This window comes from Sinocyclocheilus grahami, unplaced genomic scaffold (genome assembly GCF_001515645.1).
Source record: "Sinocyclocheilus grahami isolate Dianchi unplaced genomic scaffold, SAMN03320097.WGS_v1.1 scaffold87.1, whole genome shotgun sequence".
Classification (NCBI taxonomy): Eukaryota; Metazoa; Chordata; class Actinopteri; order Cypriniformes; family Cyprinidae; genus Sinocyclocheilus; species Sinocyclocheilus grahami.
In genome coordinates this window covers 2,121,496-2,133,026 of record NW_015505266.1, presented here as the reverse complement: position 1 = coordinate 2,133,026, position 11,531 = coordinate 2,121,496, and the positions used below count along the sequence as shown (strand labels likewise).

Genomic DNA, 11,531 nt, shown 5'->3' with positions numbered 1-11,531 from the left:
TCATCGCAGATTAGCGTCACGCAAAATTTGGAAAAATGAATTGTTGAGCGAATTGTTTGGGAGTCCTTGAGCAAGTAAGTTAAAAATAAATGCATATTATAAGACAATTAAAGTGTTTTTTGAACTTGCATGCATGTCAACCTGTTGTTGGGGACTCTCAAAACCAAAATATGAACATTTCATAAACCATAATAGGGGCACTTTAACCGATTTGTTCTATAGGAACTAACAAGTCTGAGCCATTGCATCGCTGACTAAACTGATTCGTTCAAACGCACGGATTCATTCAGGAACAAAACTGGTGAATGTCTTTATGAGTGACTTAGTCATTATGAGTGAGTCATTGATTCTGGATATTTGTCCATGTGTCTGTTTTGAACGGTTTTAAATGTATTTTAAACAAAATTTAAACTTAGTTTACCTTTTGCTGTTTTAATTCACAGTGGTCTCAAACGGAAAAAAAAAATCAAGCACTCGGAAAGGAGAATGATGCGGATGGAAGGCGGGAAAGGAGGACGATGACGAAGACGATGATTTATTTGCATTACTTCGAGGACACAAGTCACAGCGAGCAAGTTAGTTTTTTTGTTTCTTGTTTGCTTTCATAATGGAGTGACCTATACTCCCGAGTCGCCAGATGAGTAAGACTCATGATTGGTCGAACGCCTGAAGGAAACATAAACAAGGAAAGAAAAGCGAAAGGCTCACTCATAATATTTTGATAGGGCTTCTGGACATTAACACTTGACTGCACTGATTTGTCAACCATGTCCCGAGGACATTTGAGTGTGTGTCCTGCTGTTGTAAGGTCTTTAAATGAGGTAGATACGAGCTAAAGTGTACGATAAAGATGCACTTTATTAGCTAGCCTGAGGAAATATTTATTGCTCAAAAAAATTACATTATATTAATATACAATATTTTTACTTGACATTTCTTATAAAGAAAGCATTTCCCTTATTTATTTATTTATTCATTCATTCTTTCTCTTTTTTCTTTCTTTCTTTCTTTCATTCGTTCCCAATTTGGCCTACTGTTTTGGCAGTTTCTACTGATTTCTCTACTGATTATATTACGTGATTCAATTTATTTTCAGTTTATTTATTTTCTTGTATTTCTTCTCTTATCCCAAGCATAAGTACATTTTCACCTCAAAAGTAAAATCCTGTCATCATTTACTCACCATCATGTCATTTCGACCCTGACTTACTTTCTTCCATTGAACATGAAAGATGATTTATTTGGTGAATTGATAGGCTGTCAAGATCCCAAAAAATTTAATATGAAAGCCAGTTCCTGCTCCAGAATAAAAAATAAATAAATAAAAAAGATAATTGCAACTTCTTATCTCACAATTTTTGCAGTTCTGAACAAAAAAAAACGTTAACTTGCAATTCTCCGAAGAAAAGTCACAACTGTGAGATATAAACTCAACATTGTGAGGGGAAAAAAGTCAATTACCATTTCAATTTTTTATTTCATGACGGGAAAAAAACTGAATTGTGAGATGTAAACTCATAGTGAGATGTAAAAAGTTAGAACTTGCAATTGTGTTTATATCTCACAATTTCTGATATCTGAATATCAGATTTTTTTCTCAGAATTGCGCAAAACCAAGTCTGAATTGTGAGATGTCGCAATCACCTTTTTTCATGTTTTTATTCTGTGGCAGAAAAAGATTTCCATAAAATTGACAAGGAAAGGGATTTTTTTCAAGAGAAATAAAAGCACACCACTAAATATTCCCTCTAAAATCATTATTTTTTTCCATCACTGCTTCTGTTTTATTCTGTTTTTTGAGGACACAAAGCTTTCAATTTAATTGTTCAAATACTAGTGTCAAAATCCATTAGTTTTGATGCTAACATTTCAGCAAAGTGGTACACCCAGACTACCAGACAATATTTATTCAAAACCAGAAAATTCCCATTCTTTGTCATCTGCACTGGGCTCCTAAGGGGAAACTCTCTGTGAAAAACAGGAAAATGATGGAAGAGTTCAAAGAGAATCTTGAATCGATCCAACAGTTCAGTTCCCATGAGCATGGAGTGCATACTTAAAACAGCTTCATTAGTGCAAAACTGTTTAGTCATGATTAATGTCTCCATCTTTCTCTTATTCCTCTGATCTCAGCTTTGTTTTGACGATAAAGTTCGCTCTTATCATTAGGTCACACACCTCTACAAAGAACAGGCAATGTGCTTTCGTCTGCAGCCAAGTTTATACAGACGACAAACATAGAGCTGCACTTGATGTTCATTCAACTTTGGGCGCTTTTCCCAGAAGTTGATTTTTATTCAAATGAACATATTTCAACATTCTTCTTTTTGTTATATTACAGTCACATTAGAACTGTCTTAAAACTATTATATCATTGCTACTTTACAAAAAGGATAGATTCACTAGATTTAACCCTTGTCCTGGGCCCAGAGTTGGAGTCTTAAAACATAAAAATGCATTATAAAAACTATGACAATAGTACAACCTATAACTACTGTAAGTATATAGCTGTATTCGCATGCATACAATAAAGTGATACATACTATATAGCAAATGACAACTGTTTGATTTTAAAAATTGCTTGCCAATCTCAGATTATGCTATATTATTACAGAATCTTGGATTACATTTTTTTTTTTTCTTCTTCTTTCTATTAGTATTTTTTTTGAGATCCCTCAAGGATTTGATCTAAACTACTTCAGCTCAAAAAAGCTAAAACAATTAATAATAATTATATATATATATATATATATATATGAATGTGTGTGTGAAGTAAACATAACTATTTCAATATTTATGCTGTAAGATTGGGCATTTCCACCACGTCAAAAAATATAAACTGATATTTTATAGCTCATTATTTCCATTCATGCTGTAAAGTTGCCAACTTTTGCAAAAATTATGCAAAATGCTGTTAAACACAGCATATAATTTGAGATGCGATGGGCGGGAAAAAATACATATTTTTCTGTGATGCATATGTACACTTTTGTTAATGCTCAAATAAATAAACTCTGAAAATTGTTTATTTTCTAAAAGTCCACATGAACAAAAGTGGGCGTAATTAAAGACACACCCTCAAATGATTATCATGTGAACTTCCAGTAAAGATGACAAACATTTTGCATATTCGAAACCTTTGGAAAATAGCTCCACAAAAAATAACAGGAAACCGAGTAAATGTCACCCTTCAAAAAAATTAAATAAAAAATATCCTGCTGCTATCTTTTAAAAAAAATTCTATGAATATGACACAAATATGAAAATACTGCATCTCTCTTAATGTTTCCTCTATGTTTAAATCAATCAAGGTTGATAAGATTTATACCGGTGCTGCCAACAATAATGCAGATGCGAGAATGGACTTTTCAGTCTGTATAAAATATCTCATCCCACACCTTTAATACAGCAAACAAACAAACTGTAAATAATACCTAAAATCATGTGACTTAAGAAAAAATGGCAGAAAATCCTTTTTTCACCTAGCAACCAACCAAAACAGCAATAAAAACACTTAGCATCATGCAAACAACCACTTAACAACCGCAAGCGTATAGCGGCTAGTAGTGCAAAGAAATTACAAACAGAAGTTTAAATAACACTGTTGTCTTTCTCATTTCAAGCTTTGGAATAAAACTCTGATCTACAACCAACTTTTCATCTCAATTATGAGCAGAACCTGTTCAAAACAACATGGCTAACTCGTTCCAGATTAGCAAGCTGGAGAGAATGAACTGCTAATGGTGCTTCACTCTCTACACAGGAGCGTTGTGTGCCAGTTTAGGACATTTTACACCAGGAATTCAAGCTTTGTGGTCACAACAGAGCGTTTCTGGAGGTAGTGTGACGACTTAATACAAACCGCAAATCTAAACAAGTGAATCAGAGAAATAATGCAGAGGGCAGCAGAAAAAAACAAGAGTTATGGTCTTTATCCATGGAGGTAAACAGTGAGAGAAAATCTCTTCTCTGTTTTTCTTCCAGCCAAACAGATGGGCTTGAATCAGAGCTGTCAATTAGTGACGTCATCAAGATGGAGGCAGATGTGAGGCAGTCGAGGGAATCTAAATATTTGCCCGTGACTCATTTCGTGTCCTCACTGACCTTTCATTTTGTTCCGTTCCTTCATCCATTTCTTGTTCTTTGTTTTTCAGGATTGTTGTTGCTGGTCTTTGCTAAAGACCGCCAGGTTCACAAACTCTCTTGTCCTCTTTAAAGATAAAGCATGCATTATTTTCAATGTTTCACTTGTACTGCTCAGCCTGACACAGCAACATTGGCTCAACCTAGAGTGTGAGTTTTGGGTGTGGCTATGTAAGTTATCAAATTATTTATTTAAATTTATAGTAAAGAATTGTATAAATCATATTTTAGATATTTATAATGTATTAAGAATTTTACATAAACATAAAACATTATCTATCAATCTGTACATATGCAGTTTTAAATGTGTATAAGATTTATTAATAGTTTTAAACAAAAACTATTAAATTATTGTCAAATAATTAGTAGATTAGTACATTTATATTCTTAATAATAAAAACTTTCATTTAAAAACTGCATGTTGTGTTCACTTGTATTATCTTTTACTAATATTTAAATTTGTTTGATGATCTGAAACATTAAAGTGTGACAAACATGCAAAAAAATAAGAAATCAGGAAGGGGGCCAACACTTTTTCACACCACTGTATAAGTAATATTAAGTTATAAGATTTATTAAGAAATGTGTGTGAATATAAAATTATATTGTTAAAAATTGTATAATTTTTATGATTAAAATATTATTATATATAAATATATACATTTAATGTATACATTTATTAATGTATACCTTGTTATTATCTTTATTAAAAATCCATAAAAAAATATTTATTAAAAATTACATTTTCATCTTTAAAAAGAAAAACTATTTATAGTTCATATAGTAGTAGTAGTAGTATTATCAATACCATTTAAAATACATAACTTATATAAGAACATATACACTGCTATTCAAAAGTTTGAGATCAGTAAAAAATTGTATGTTGTTTAAAGAAGACTATTCTGATCCTTCAGAAATCATTCTAATATGATGATTTATTATCAATGTTGGAAACAGTTGTGCTGCTTAATATATTTTGCTGCTGTGATACTTTTTCAGCATTCTTTGATGAATAAAAATTTTAAAAGAACAGCATTTGTTCAAAATAGAAAACTTAATATAGGTCTCATCACTTTTTTTATCCATTTAACATATCCTTGCTGAATAAAATATTAATTTCTTTAAAAAATAAACAATAATAATGATAAATACATTTACTGACCCCAAAATCTTGAAAGGTAGTGTATATTTTTAGAAAAGATTTCTATTTTGAATAAATGCTGTTCATTTGAACTTTTTATTCATCAAATAATCCCGAAAAAAGGTTCCAAAAAATATGAAGCAGCATGTTTTCTACATTGATAATAATAAGAAACATTTATTAAGCATCAAATCAGAATATTAAAATGATTTCTGAAGGATCATGTGACATGTGAGTAATGATGCTGAAAATTCAGTTTTGCATCACAGGAATAAATTATATTTTGCAATATATTCACATAGAAAACAGCTATTTAAAATTGCAATAATATTTCACAATATTGCTGTTTTTTCTGTATTTGTGATCAAATAAATGCAGCCTTGGTGAGCAGAAGAAACCTCTTCTAAAAACATTAAAAATCGTACCGATCCCAAACTTTTGAACGTCAGTGTATATACAGGTTATTAATTCATTTATATTTATGGTCTTTGTTAACTACATTTATTAATTTGGCACTAATGGTTGAGCAGATCAATGTTACATTCATCTGAACATCTGCTATTTCATATGTGATTGCAATTCCAGATCCATTCAGGAAAACCCAAAAGAGATGGTGGGATGGAATGATGGAGCGATGAAGGGAGGGAGAGCGAGGTTCACAGGATTGAGTCGAGGTAGATTAAACACTTTACGGTTCATTTCATAACCTCCCAAATGCTCTGCAGGAATACTGCTGCCAAACCCCGCTAGAACTCATTCAGGACGGCACTCGCTGCTCTAATTTTAATGATGCTCTTTACGGCATGTTTCAGACGTGGATATTAAAGCTTGAGCGTTAGCATCTAGCTAAATATATTGTGTTCATTATTTTTGGGTTTGTACACTTAAAAACGGCACGTTTCTTATCATTTCAGCGAAAAGGCTAATTTTAATTTGTATATTTTTAATTTATTATAATTTTAACTAATATTATGATGCAGGGCTTGTAGACCTAGCGAAACTGGACAAATTCAGGCATGTGAATGGGTCATTTCTGCTAAAGCACTTAGATGAACACCTTTTTACCTGTAACAATAGAAAAACGTCATGCTCGTGGTTTTAACCCCCCTCAGTTTCAGTTGACATGATGCTTCTGTATACAGTGGCTTTCTTCTCCTCTCGTAACCTTTTTCTTTGTCACTCTCGATCCTCTTTTCCCTGCAGGAAAACACGAGGGGTGTTAGATTTGATCTGTCTGGTTTAGTGAGTGTCTCTCTCTCTCACGGCTGAGCTCTTGGCATTCCTGCCCACAACATCAATGTCATTAGTTCAAAGTCTTTCCTTTTTTTTCACCAGACAGTCTGTCCACCGTGGGCTGTACAATCCTCTCCATCTCTTATATTCCCTCTGTCCCAGTTAACTTATTCCACCAGCGTAAATGTAAGTAATCAGCTGTCGCGCAGCTGTTTTTACTCTGCTAGGTTGCGTATTTAGAGTAAAGAAGGCACATTTAAAAATTATTGTAGCCCCTTTTCATTAAGTGAACATAATGGCATAAACAATGCAGCGGAGATGGATTTCAAATCTTATTATATTGTAATCTTTTTTAATGAAACATTTTTTGTAACCTGTAAAAAATATATACTGTATATAATTGAAAAAGATTAAATAGAGAGAGAGGATAGAGAGAGATAGAGAGAGAGGGATGGATGGATGGATGGATGGATGGATGGATGGATGGATGGATAGATAGATAGATAGATAGATAGATAGATAGATAGATAGATAGATCATAATCATTATACATACTGTATGTATGTGTATGACATTATATATATTTATATATATATATATATATATGTGTGATTCTTTATATGATAGAAATTAATATATGTGTGTGTGTGTGTGTGTGTATTATTTTTATTGATAATATTTAAATAGCCTATATAGATATGTAAATCTTTATTTGAATGATTTCATTTTCTATTATCTGTTTATTTCACTGATTCGTTTTAAGATATAGTTAAACCCAAATAAATACAATTGTCACAAAATGAGGGATGCACTGTTCCATGGTATTCTTTGAGTAATGAGTAGGCTACCATGGTTTTATCATTATACATAGCTGTATCATCGTCTGCAATAATAGTCTTTTGTAAGGCGGTCTGACTTTCCACTGAACCCTCTGTTTTTACATGTAACTTCATTACCAAACATCTGATTCATCCTGTGACTCATTAGAAACGGATGATTAAAGTTCACGTTCACTGTTTTTGGAGCGTATGTTTACAGAATGGCTGGATGAGACTCAGTGAGACAGAGAGGGAGAGAGGTGGTGTTTTAAAGCATTCTTATAAACAGAAAGTAATGGGTGGTCTGTGTTTTTGTGCTCCGCTGTTTTTCTTTCAACTGCAGTCAGTGGTGTTTAAAAGTTAAACGCTGTTGACCTCTGCTGGTCAGGAAGTGGACTGCATCAATGCCAGCGGCACTGCCTGTACAACCGCTCATATACCAAATAAATAAGAGCATCAGCCAGCATAATGAAATGCTGAAGAGATAGATAGATAGATAGATAGATAGATAGATAGATAGATAGATAGATAGATAGATAGATAGATAGATAGATAGATAGATAGATAGATAGATAGATAGATAGATAGATAGATAGATAGATAGATAGATAGATGGATAGATAGATATATGGATAGATAGAAATGATTGGATACGAATGAATTGACCATCCTGTAATCCAGTGAATCCCGGCAGAGGATTAGAGTCTTCTCTGTGTCTCACTCATTCTCTCTCATCACCCGCTGTGTTTTTACTGTGAGATGAAGCATAAATTGTCATAATCCCAGCAAACAACACAAACCACTCATGTGAATGAAGAATGACCGTCTCATGCACTACACTGCATCCTGATGTCAGAATATCATCTTCAGCTGAGTAACCCACATCTATCTATCTATCTATCTATCTATCCATCTACCATATGTCTTATCGTCTGTCTGTCATCTATTTGTCTCTGTCTGTCTGTCTGTCTGTCGGTCGTCTGTCTCTCTGTCTATCTGTGCAACCATCTGTCTATCTGTCTGTCTGTCTTATTGTCTGTCTCTATGTCTGTAATCTGCCTCTCTGTCTGTGCAACCATCTGTCTATCATCTGTCTCTATCTGTCTGTCTGTCTGGCTAACTGTCTGGCTATCTATCTGTTATCGGTTTGTCATCTGTCTGTTCAACCGTCCGTCTGTCTGTCTATCTATCTATCACTGTTTTATCCATATGTCTTATCGTCTGTCTGTCATCTATTTGTCTCTGTCTGTCTGTCTGTCTGTCTGTTGGTCGGTCATCTGTCTCTCTGTCTATCTATGCAACCATCTGTCTATCTGTCTGTCTGTCTTATTGTCTGTCTCTATGTCTGTAATCTGTTTGTCTGTGTCTGTCTTTCGGTCATCTGTCTCTCCATCTGTGCAACCATTTGTCTATCATCTGTATCTATCTATCTATCTATCTATCTATCTATCTGTCTGTCTGTCTTATTGTCTGTCTCTATGTCTGTAATCTGTTTGTCTCTGTCTGTCTTTCGGTCATCTGTCTCTCCATCTGTGCAACCATTTGTCTATCATCTGTATCTATCTATCTATCTATCTATCTATCTATCTATCTATCTGTCTGTCTGTCTGTCTGTCTGTCTGTCTGTCTGTCTGTCTGTCTGTCTATATGTCTGTCTGTCTGTCTGTCTGTGTGTCTAACTGTGTGCCTGGCTTGCTGACTGGCTATCTATCTGTTTATCTATCTGTCTGTATACCCATCTGTCTTATTGTTTGTCTCTATGTCTGTTATCTATTTGTTTCTGTCTGTCTGTCTGTCTGTCTGTCTGTCTCTTTGTCTGTCAGTCTCCTGTCTCTCTGTCTGTCTGTGCAACCATCTGTTTATCATCTCTGTCTGTCTATCTATCTGTCTGTCTGTTTACTGTTTGAATGGATATGAACTCTTTTTGCTTTTATTATGCTTGTAATGTTATTCATGTTAAATATAGTAAGTGTAACCATTCATTAAAAAAACGGATACATAACAAAATCAAACACTTATTTATTCTGTATTATTATTTTTTTTTAACTCTTTTACATGGAAAGGCAACACTAGGTACTTTACAATGCAAAAACCACTAAATGGCTCAACAATTCCTTTGATTTAAGGCTCTTTTTAGGTCAGAGCTGTAGTTTATATCAGAGGTCCTGGATGAAACTCAACCCTCCTTCCTGCACAGATACATGATCTGAGGGGTTCAGGTGAACAGCGGCGGCCCACCTGCTCTCACCGGCCAGTATTCACCTACTGAAGGAATGGGGAGGACAAATTAGGTCAATCCAATCAAGACTGGATCCATAACATAAAGTATATATATTTAGTAAGGTAAATGTTTTTAACATCTATACATGTAACATACATGTCAAACATTTGTGTTCAGGAGAAGTGAAATAATGCAGGACAAAGTGAAGCTTTGGAGAGCTTTAGCTCTAATCCCACTTTCTGTATTCCTCCTTCCCTTTTCCGATGTGAAGACGGATGCAGAGCTCAACAGGGGTTTTGCAGTTTAGTAATATCCCAAACATAAAGAGAAATAAGCTGGTTTTAATCTTTTCTCTTTGTTTCATTAAATCTGTCATCTGCCTGATGGAAGGGATATATAGACTGACATTAAAGCTAGTGTAAGGAGAAACTGCACTCATAGCTGAGATGGATGGGATTTTTTCCAATCCTGAGAAAGATTACGAGTCTGATTTTAAAATGTATAAAAGACCGAAGGAGAATATCCCATAATGCACCATGCTATGAGTATCCAGTGCATCCAGTTATCCCTGCCATAACCATGTAAACCTATTAAATATATTAAAACCTAAATATTTATGTTCATCCACTTAAAACAGTAGTCCGTCTGCTAATTCATTTAATTTACTTAGCTTATACGTATTTCCTGTCAAACTTATTTATTTTCTTATTTATAATTACATAAGTTAGGTTTGTGTTATATGTGTCACCAATATTAAAAATGTAAAATTCATAATTGTCCTCTTCAAGTGTTGCGGTTTGCACCCCCTCGTCATGCCCTCCGCTGCCACCGTGAAATATTAATCACTTTGCTCTTTCTCTTTTCTCTTCTCTGCCAACAGCTGCCCCTGTACAATAGTGTTTCCCTCCCGGCTGCAAACACACAGCGTCTGCTGTACAGACACATGCACACACTCCCCACCTGCAGCTGCTCCTCTGATGACAGACACCAAACTCAGGTAGGGCTCTATTTATACTTACTTTTGACTACGTAAGTTGACCTTAAGTTTTCGTAGCTGTAGTAAACCATAGAACAAGGCGCTGATGGGGTTTTTACGATAAGATCTGTGTCCTGACAGGGGACGCTAGGTACGATAGGTATCACAATACGATACATGATTGAAAACGTACTCGATGTACTGAAGTGCGGATCTTTTTGTAGACATTCTGTATTGTTAACAGACGATTCGTGTTTATTTATATGTATGTTTTTAATAAATTGCATACTATTTTGTAAGTATTATTGAGAGTAGTTGTAGTTGTACACTACATAATCATTTTAAATGAATTCGTGATGGTTAGAAGGTGCTTAAAATGGTGAAGGAAGAAAATAGTGACTAGTTATTTCACTTCTGATTATACATTCCTATAAATTTTAACCTAAAGTATCATTTTTAAACAAATAAACATGTATAGTAAAGCTCATTTAGTAAAGTTTATGCATGAACTAAACCGCTCTTGACCTGTAATCGTATAACAGGCTTTGAACATCCGTATGCAAACATCAAGTTCAGCTAAACATGTAGCTGTCTTGTTTGTACTGTTTGTTTATACAGTATATACTGGAAAACAGTGTGTAAAAGCTTCATAAAACCATGCTGGATCCACAATTCAATCTGATAATGATCTAACGGAAGCAGATAATGGAAAAATGTAGCATAGAGACACAATAGAATGTTCATTTTGCATTATACAATGGCATAAATGCTATATCCCAGTCCATCAAAATAGCATTATAAAATAAGATTATATAATAAAGAACCATTCTTGTATTCTTTTAATTGTAACATATTCACCTAAAAGTATTTATGTAATTTGGTTGATAAAAATGGAAAGATTAATAATTTAGAAACAAAATTATATATAATTTTATATCATATATGTGATTATACATTATAAATATATGTGATTATATTATTTATATATATATATATATA

General features: G+C 33.8%; 1 pseudogene; it reads left to right on the top strand.

The window, feature by feature from the left end:
- The first annotated feature begins 5,931 nt into the window (after positions 1-5,931).
- Positions 5,932-11,531, top strand: part of LOC107587011 (SLIT and NTRK-like protein 6) — an 8,277-nt pseudogene continuing 2,677 nt past the window's right edge.